Raw genomic sequence first — 9505 nt, forward strand, 5'->3', positions numbered from 1 at the left:
ATTTCACACAGGTACAGAACACATCCTGCTTTCTGCACCTCCGGAATCGAATGAGTCTGTAGAACAAAGAAATCTCGACTGATGCATTCAAATGGCATCAGGTTTCACATACACGATTCCCATAGGTCATCCTATACCCCTCTTGACCTGGCCATACACCCTAATTGGCTCACTTCCCATCCCTTCCTCTGGCCCCCTATTACCCAGCATCTTTTTCTCCTCCGTAGCTGGACACCCCTCCCCCTTGCTTTGCCATGCGTTCTGAAATCCTTTGTCTGTGAACTAATAAAATCAGACCGGCCTATCTAACAGCCAAGATTCTAGGGGCGTTGATCTGTTCCAGTGCACCCCGCATTCTACCCATCACACATTTAAGGATGGCCAGGCCCACAAAGATGCAGCCAATAGCCACCACTAAATATATGGCCATGTTTATCAACCAGTCCTTCCAACCTCCAAATCCCTAGTTACCCCAAGAGCCAGGATCCTGCATTCCGTCCAGGTGATCCCGTATGCGATCCATAAACTTAGTGATGTTAGCGGTTAAGTCTTGAACTCCCATGATACACTTGCCCTGTACTATGGCGCATACCCCACCCTCACGGGCCAGAAGATAGTCAAGAGCATACCGGTTCCGCATTGCAAACAACCGCAGCGGAGACAATTCCTTGGTTATTGCCCCAAGGGCTCCCAAGGTTTCATTTCCCAAGATGGTAAGGCCACAAATAAAATAATTCCTATCGCTGACAGCCAAGGAACCCCCCACACCTCCCAGTGTCAAGATGCTCAGAATCCCCCACCCGGCTGAGTGGCCCCGGTTGGGTGCGAGAACCTGAGGTTTTTTCCAGTTCTCGCAGAATTCAGCTGAGACTGCCCGGCGGGTTAACTGAGTATGCAGCATCCACGTCGAGGGGCAGGGGACTGTGGTAGGGACTAGAGTCCCAATAGCAATTTGGCGGGGAAATGGGGGTGACAAAACATTGGTCGCTGTGCCATTAAATAAAAAGTAGTATCCTTGCTCCGTGTGCAGGCTAGCATCACAATCAGTATATCGGTTGCGCAGGGATCCCCCAGTAGCCCAGTTTATCCAGCTTTGAAACGCCCATTCGGGCCGCCTAGCAATGCGGAAAGCCCTAGTCCCAACAGTGATATGAGAGACATTCGCCCAGCCACAAAGGAGCTGGAGGCCGGCGTTCAATGGAACGCAGGTGGTGTTATAACAAACGCATTGGCCAGACGCCTGGGTGATATGACACCTCCTGTCCCTACAGGTGGGGAACAGACATGTTATATTCGTTTCCACCTCTACCAGCAAACAGCCGTATCCTTCACTGCTGAAACAATTCTCGTACGACCGGGAATCCCTATTGGGAGTGAAGTGGCTAGGTATGTACGCCCTCCACCGTTGCAGCCTATCATACTGTGAGTGGGAATTAGCCCGAGGAAGGGGAAGGCAAATAGCCGGTGGTGCTGAACCCGGATCGTAAGGAAGAGTGACTTGCTCGGGCGGTGGCTCGGAACGCTGACAATGAACCACTGTTTGGGGAGTACCCCAAAGAGGTGAAACAGAAAATAACCTAGACACCGCTGCGGGGTTCGGGTAGCAGACAACCCGTCCCTGGCCATACAAGCGGTGGTAAATCTGGTAGAAGAGATTCATACTACCCGGGTTTTCCTCAGTTTGGCCTCTAAATGAATTAAGTGTATCTCCTGATAACCTAATCTCTAGTTGTACTCCCCTTCTCACACGCTCCGTCCTCTCTCTAGTCCCCCTCTCTCTCCCACAACCTCTTCCTACACTCTCCTGACGGTCTGATTTTACCTTTATCGCACCAATCTTAACACATCCAAAATCAAATTTACATGTACTTCAAAAACAAGGCAATGTCCGTGTAATGTTCCCTTCCCATCGCCGGGACCGGTGCAATTGCTTCATGAGTCCTGCATTGTCCGTTAACCTAATGACCTTCCATGAGTCGATACCATGTCCTCGTATATGGGGGCAGCGAAGAACATCACCTCTGCATAAACGAAATGTCCTTGTAGTTTGGTTGGGGTTACAAATGTAGATAATATTTCCCTTTTCCATGTCCGTCGCCGATGACACTCCAAGCAAGGTGAGGCCGAAGATCACACAGGCGGTGCGTAGCCACCCCATCATGCTCCACACCTGTAAAATAGCACTGGGGAAGGGAGGCAGGTTAGTAACCGACCTTTTTACAGTGGTGGAGGTGGACCCAATTTACAGTGATGGAGGTGGACCCAAGCACTCCGCCCCTCCACTTTAACTGCTGTGGGGGTGGCAAGGAGAACTTGGAAGGGCCCATTCCATCGGGGCTCCGACCCCTTCCGAGTCAAACTTTTGACCATGCCATAACTACCGGGCTGCACTGAAAGTGAGCTAGGTAATTGGGGCGGTGGCTGGTGAGCCGCGCGGACCTGGCCATGGAGCTCCTTGAGGACTTGAGTGAGGGCTAGAACATAGGTAGTCATCTCTTCAGTCATATGGTGAAACTGAACCAGTCTGGGAACATGCAGGCTCCAGGGAGTTCTAAGAGGCCTGCCATAAAGAATCTCGGCAGGAGAGAGCCGGGCCAGTCCCGCAGGTGTAACCCGCAGCTGGAAGAGGGCAACGGGGAGCAACTTAAGCCATGTCAGTCCCGTGTCTGCTCTTAATTTAGCCAATTTAGTTTTGAGGGTCTGATTGTGTCTCTCAACCAACCCGGCCGCCTGCGGTCTGTACGCACAGTGTAACTGCTTGCGTATGCCCAACTGGGAGCAGAACTCCTTGTTAATTTGTCCAATAAAATGAGGCCCATTATCAGAACTTAACTGAGCTGGTATACCGTACCGGGGAATGATTTCCCGCATCAGAACTTTAACCACAGTAGCAGTTTTATTATCGATAGTCGGATACGCCTCAACCCATCTGCTGAACCCATCCACAATGACCAAAACATATTTATAACATTGACATCTTTCCAACTCAATGTAATCCATTTGGAGCATCTCAAAGGGACCACTGTGCAACGGGGTTTGCCCCATACCACAAGGGATACCTTTACCGGTGTTATATTGCTGACAGATTAAACACCGATTACTAATGCTCTGGGCCAACCCCTGCATTTTAGGGTGCCACCAAGTGTCCAGCAACAAATCACTAGTCCCCCGAGCCCCACAATGAGTTGCAAAGTGTACACATTCGATGACCCATAAAGCCAGTACATCAGACATACAAGTCTGATGTGCTGGCGTGGTCCATAAAGAGGAAACAGAATCATATGTACAACTTAACCGTTTCCACATTTGTTTATCACTCTCAGGAGCGTCCTCCTGTAACCTTATGACGTCTTGGATGGTTGGCATTGGCTTGTCAGAAGCAGACATATTCATAGTAGATCGTTTAGTCTGACTTAACATTTTAGGCACCATCACTTGCTGAATTTGCGCGGCTGTCCGCGCTGCACAATCTGCTTGTTCATTACCAACGTCAACTGGGGTCTTACCGTTTGTATGGGCAGCGCATTTAATGACGGAAATCTGCGCTGGCATAAGGAGGGCCTGCAGTAAGTCATTAACTAAACCCCGGTGGGATATCTCCGTGCCTGCCGAGGTAAGGAATCCCCTATTCTTCCAGAGTTGTCCGAAGTCATGAACTACCCCGAAAGCGTATCAGGAGTCAGTGTAAATATTTACCCGATGATCTACCCCAAGTATACATGCACGGGTAAGGGCAAAAAGTTTGGCTTGTTGGGCTGAATAAGGGGTCTGGAAAGCTGCCGCTTCTAGGATCAGACCATCCTGATCTACGATTGCATAACCGGACAATCTCCGGCCAGTGGGGCTTATTAATGCACTGCCATCAACATACATAACCATGTCAGGTTGTTCTAACGGAATATCACTCAGACCGTCCCTTATTGTGGTAGTTTCCTGAATCAAGGCTAAACAGTCGTGGCCAGGTGCGTCCTCATGGACAGGGGGACCGCTAAGAAAACAGGCTGGATTGATAGTGGTACAATATTTAAATGTCAGACGTGGATTGTTCAAAAGGTATATCTCATACCTATTCTGACAAGCTGCAGTAAGATGCTGAGTCTGCAGTTGCCTCAATAGTGCGATTACCGAGTGGGAGCTATATACCGTAATATCCTGTTGGAGAGTGATATTGGCAGCAGCCTGCAAACTATTGTATATTGCTGCCAAGATCTGGGTGCAAACAGGGTGGCCCAACGCCACTGGGTCGAGTTTGGAAGAGTAATATGCTACAGGCCGGTGCTTGTCCCCATGTTGCTGGGTGAGTACCGCTGTTGAACATCCTTCCAGAACAGTACAGTATATCTGGAACGGTCGGTCGTACAAGGGCCTCCCGAGGGCCGGTGCTTGTAACAAGGCCTGCTTCAGGCAACGGAAGGCTTCGAGTGCCTCGGTGGTGAGAGTAAAATTCCGCCCTTTACTAGTGTAAGGCGTCAGCAGCTTTGTATAGACAGCGATGTTTGGTATCCACTGCCGACAATAATTCACCATACCCAGCCAATGACGGACCTCCTTGGCTATTGTAGGGGCGGGGAATTGGCATATTGGTTCAATCCTACTGGGTTCAAGACTTCTTTCTGTGGCTGTAAGTAAAACTCCTAAGAACTTGACCTTTCTCTGAGCCACCAAGACCATTGATTGTGAAACAACATAACCCAACGAGGATAGGTGGTTTAATAGCTGGATCACATCATCCCTATTACTGGGCTCGTCAGGACTCGCTACCAATATGTCATCTACATACTGCACTAGAGTGGAACCATGCTCCAATGTCAAGGCCTGGAGTTGGGTCTGCAGACATCTGGAGAAGAGCGCAGGTGAGTTGACGAACCCCTGTGGCAGTCGGGTCCAGGTATACTGCTGTCCATTGTAAATGAAGGCAAACAAATATTGGCTTTCAGTTGCAAGTGGGAGGGCAAAGAAGGCGTGCTGAAGGTCAATTATGGCGAAGACCCGGGCTTGAGTTGGAATTTGAGCCAGTATGTGGGCAGGGTTAGGGACGAGAGCATGTAACGGCTGTACGATGGCATTGATCGGACGTAAATCCTGTACTACTCAGTACTGGTCTGGTTTGGCTGGTTTAGGCACAGCAAGTATGGGGGTGTTACATTCTGATTGGCAAGGGACCAAAATACCCTGTTGCAACAGCTCTCGGATTAATTTGTCTATAGACGGGGCAGCTTGGGATTTCAGGGGGTATTGCCAAATGGAAGGCAGCTTTACATGGTCCTTAATCGTTACCTTAATAGGTGTAACATTTGTCTTTCCCACTTGTGATGGGTATTCCGCCCAGACAAGTGGATTGACATATTCCAAAACATCATGTCCCCGGTGATGCTGCAGTCGAGTGTTAATCGTTTCAGGGACCTCAAAATATTTTATGGCAGTGCCGTCTGGCGTGGCTTGAAGTGCGTACTCTGTTGGATCTGAATGATCCACTGCCCTCCTTACCATAGGCCCCAGATCCCTGGAATGGTACTGGTCGTGGACCTGACGTGTAATATGAGGGCTTACCGAAGCTGACTGTGGCCATAAATGTGGTGGTATTGTAACAAAATTGGCTATACCTTCTTTTCCCGTGACTGTGGCTGTAACCTTGACTGGCCATTCGGTCCCAATTAATGGCCGGTATTTGTCCTCCAACTCCCTGTTTTGTCCGGTTCTGTCATAGGCCAGGGTAACGTGATGCTGTGAATGTTCAATGTCTAACGTCCACCACTGGGGGGTGATAGAAATATAGCACTGTTGTCTCATCCTCCATGATTGAACCGTTACCCCTTCGTCTCCGCACTCTAGCTGTAGCTGGAAGATACACAGTAAAACTCGGGCCAACAAGTTACAGTCCAATCCAGTAGTCACTACAAACTGATGATCTGCAGACTTATTCTCGTAAGTGACTGTCACAGGTTCAGAAATAGGATACTCACACACCTGTCCTTGGAACCCCGACAAATGCTGCGTGTGGTCAGATAGTGGTAGTCAAAGTTCTGATTGCACTGAAGACATGGCTGCTCCAGTGTCGATTACAAATGAGTGATGTTGATCTCCTATCTGCAGAGAAATAATAGGTTCCCTGTCCGATTGGAGAGTCCTTATGACTAAATTAGCTAGTCAATCTTGTGTTGTGAAAGGGTTTGCCTGGGAGAAGTCAGTGTATCTCGTCTGTCCTCCCCTTGGTGGGTACCCCCTCTTTTGGGTCGGGTAGTCTCCTTCTGCTGCCTGTCTTTTAAAGGGGCATTCCTGTTGCCGCAATTAAAACATGAATTGTTCCCTCTATATCTGCCCTGTCCTCTTCTCCCAGTAGACCAATGGCCCCTCAGAGGGGGCGGTGGTTGTAAAGCTTTTGGTGCATACGGTGGGCCATAAAGAGGAGCTGAGGGTCCATTTGGGTGGGTTTGATATCCTCCCCCTCACTGATCCACCCACCCAAAGTCACAATATTGGGGTTCCAGCTGATAAGCCACCGTTTCTGCCACTGGTTGGGGTCTCAGATCATCCTTTTTCATTACATACTCAGTCTTAATCTTTGTAACTGAGCCTCCTTCCTGGCCTACACCCTCCTTCCAATAAAATCTGACTGCCCTTGCCATCTGGGAAGGGTCGTTCTCTGTCCAATTCATGTTATTACATTTCACGGCAGTAGCCACGGAAGGTGGTAGGCAATGCATTAACATAGCACAATATTATGGGGAATTCTGACCATTTTGATATGGCAAGTCGCCTGACTGCCCACGGTAGATTTCATTAAAACGTTCCAGAAATTCCTCTGGCGCTTCAATCGTTTTAGGTTTGACGTCTAAGATAGCAGAAATATTTATGGGCTTTTGAAATGTGCTATTCAACGCATTCAGGATTTGTGTCCATCTATCATCGTCCAACGCATGGGCTTGCTGAAGTGCGGCGTGGCTAGCATAATTCAAGTGATTAAGATGATTGCGGTACTCTGCTGGGGTTAAAACCTGCTGGACTAGGGCCCAGAGGTCCCTAGAATCAGCTTGATAAATTGAGATGGTAGTTCTCAGGTGATCCATGAAAGCAGCAGGAGATTTTTTTCTGTCTGGGATTGTAGCCATAATAGCCATCATCTCACTGGGTCTCCATGGGAAATAAAGGTCTATCGTGGGCTGGGCCCCCGCCGTCACAGCGTCAGGGTTTGGTATTTTCCTAATCGGCAACTGTCTCCGAGTCTCACCAGGGGGCACTCTAGCTATTTCCTCTGGCTCTTCCAAGACTTTGACGTCCCTCCCTGTCACTAGAGGGAGCTCCTTCTCTTCAGAACCATCCCTTTCCTCTCCCTTTGTTCTCGGAGTTTGCTGTTCCCCCTTATCGGTCTGAAGGGATTTAGGTGGTATGCTTGATTGTTTCTGGATAGGATCAGGCCCTTCTCTCGCTGTCCGAGATCGGGTCCTAGAGCTGACTGGGCTTGTGGAACAGAGCTCCCCTTCTCTCTTAGATAGTGAAGATGGTAAATTAGGACCCACGCTATCAACCAAAAGGGCTGGAGTGACTGGCATGATTTGAATCTGGGGAGCAATGACTGGATATAAATTATTATACTCTGGTGGTTCTGGAATTAGTGCAGACAATGCTACAGGTGCAGTCGGAATCCTAGCCGACGTGGTCAAATTGTCCAATTCGTCATCTTCTGTCAATTCAAGGCCAGCCATTGAACTACAGATTTAAAACACTCACACATGGAATTGAACTACGTAGCCCATCTTTTGTTTGACCCGAGCCTTCCCTGTCTTTACTTGCGCGTTATTTGAATGCACACTTATTTTTCAAGACCTGTAATGTTTTTTGGTTACCCCCTTCACTAATTGGAATTCCCATTTTAAGGGCATTGTCTTGCCAACTGGATAACATGATCTTATCTCTTTCCTCTTGACAATGTTGTCTCCATAATCCGATTAATTCTTTTGCTTTCATACTTTGACTCTTTTTCCAGATGTGTCCCTGAATTTTCTTAATGATTTCTAGGTCTTTGGTGCCCCCTATTGCCCGTTCATCACCCAATTTGTTCCTTAACGTTGCTGACATTTTCCGAAGGTCTTTCGCTTTATCCGGATAAATATCGCATAATATTTGCAGTGGCATGCCTGGATCATTTGTGTTATCCAAGCAATTCCCCATAATCTCAACTAGTCCTCAAAACTGCGTTTTTCGCCACTACAGTCCAAGGGTACAATTTTAGCTTAATCAACTATAGATTTAAAACACTCACACATGGAATTGAACCATCTTTTTTTAGATGTTGCATCAACCCAAAACCTAACCCAAAGCCGAATCAGAACTCACACATGGAATTGAACCATCTTTCTTTTTTTAAAAAAATATATTTTATTAAAGTTTTCAAACACAATTTTTCCCCTTACAAATCAACAAAAATGGTAACGTGATAACTGATATATAACATTGTTTAAATAATATAGTAAACTAACCAAATAACACTAAGTAATGCTCCCCCCGCCCCCTCTCCCCATCTAGAAAACAAACAATGTACCCCCCCCCCCCCCCCCCCCGGGCTGCTGCTGGCTATCTATCTTCCCCCTAACGTTCCGCTAGATAGTCGAGGAACGGTTGCCACTGCCTGGTGAACCCTTGAGCCGATCCTCTCAGCACAAACTTCATCCGCTCCAGTTTTATGAACCCCGCCATATCGTTAATCCAGGCCTCCACGCCGGGGGGGTTCGCTTCCTGCCACATGAGTAAAATCCGACGCCGGGCTACTAGGGACGCAAAGGCCCCAAAATCGGCCTCTTTCGCCTCCTGAACTCCCGGCTCATCCGCTACCCCAAATATAGCTAACCCCCAGCTTGGCTTGACCCGGACCTTCACCACCTTCGAGATCACTCCCGCCACTCCCCTCCAATACCCCTCCAGTGCCGGACACAACCAAAACATATGTGTGTGGTTCGCCGGGCTTCCCCCGCATCTCCTGCACTTGCCCTCCACTCCGAAAGACCTGCTCAACCTCGCTCCTGTTATGTGTGCTCTATGTAGCACCTTAAATTGGATCAGGCTAAGCCTGGCACACGAGGAAGAGGAATTTACCCTACTTAGGGCATCAGCCCACAAACCCTCCTCAATCTCCTCCCCGAGCTCTTCTTCCAATTTTCCCTTCAGTTCGTCTACCAGCTCCTCCCCCTCTTCTCTCATCTCTCGGTATATCTCGGACACTTTGCCCTCCCCGACCCACACCCCTGAAAGCACCCTGTCCTGGATCCCTTGTGTCGGGAGCAGCGGAAATTCCCTCACCAGTTGTCTCGTGAACGCTCTCACCTGCATATACCTAAAGATATTTCCCAGGGGCAGCTCATACTTTTCCTCTAGCGCTCCCAAACTCGCAAACGTCCCATCTATAAATAAGTCTCCCACTCTCCTGATTCCTGCCCGGTGCCAGCTCTGGAACCCTCCGTCCAGCCTCCCTGGGGCAAACCTATGGTTGTTCCTGATCGGGGACCACACC

Source organism: Scyliorhinus torazame, chromosome 16, assembly GCF_047496885.1.
Source record: "Scyliorhinus torazame isolate Kashiwa2021f chromosome 16, sScyTor2.1, whole genome shotgun sequence".
Taxonomy (NCBI): Eukaryota; Metazoa; Chordata; class Chondrichthyes; order Carcharhiniformes; family Scyliorhinidae; genus Scyliorhinus; species Scyliorhinus torazame.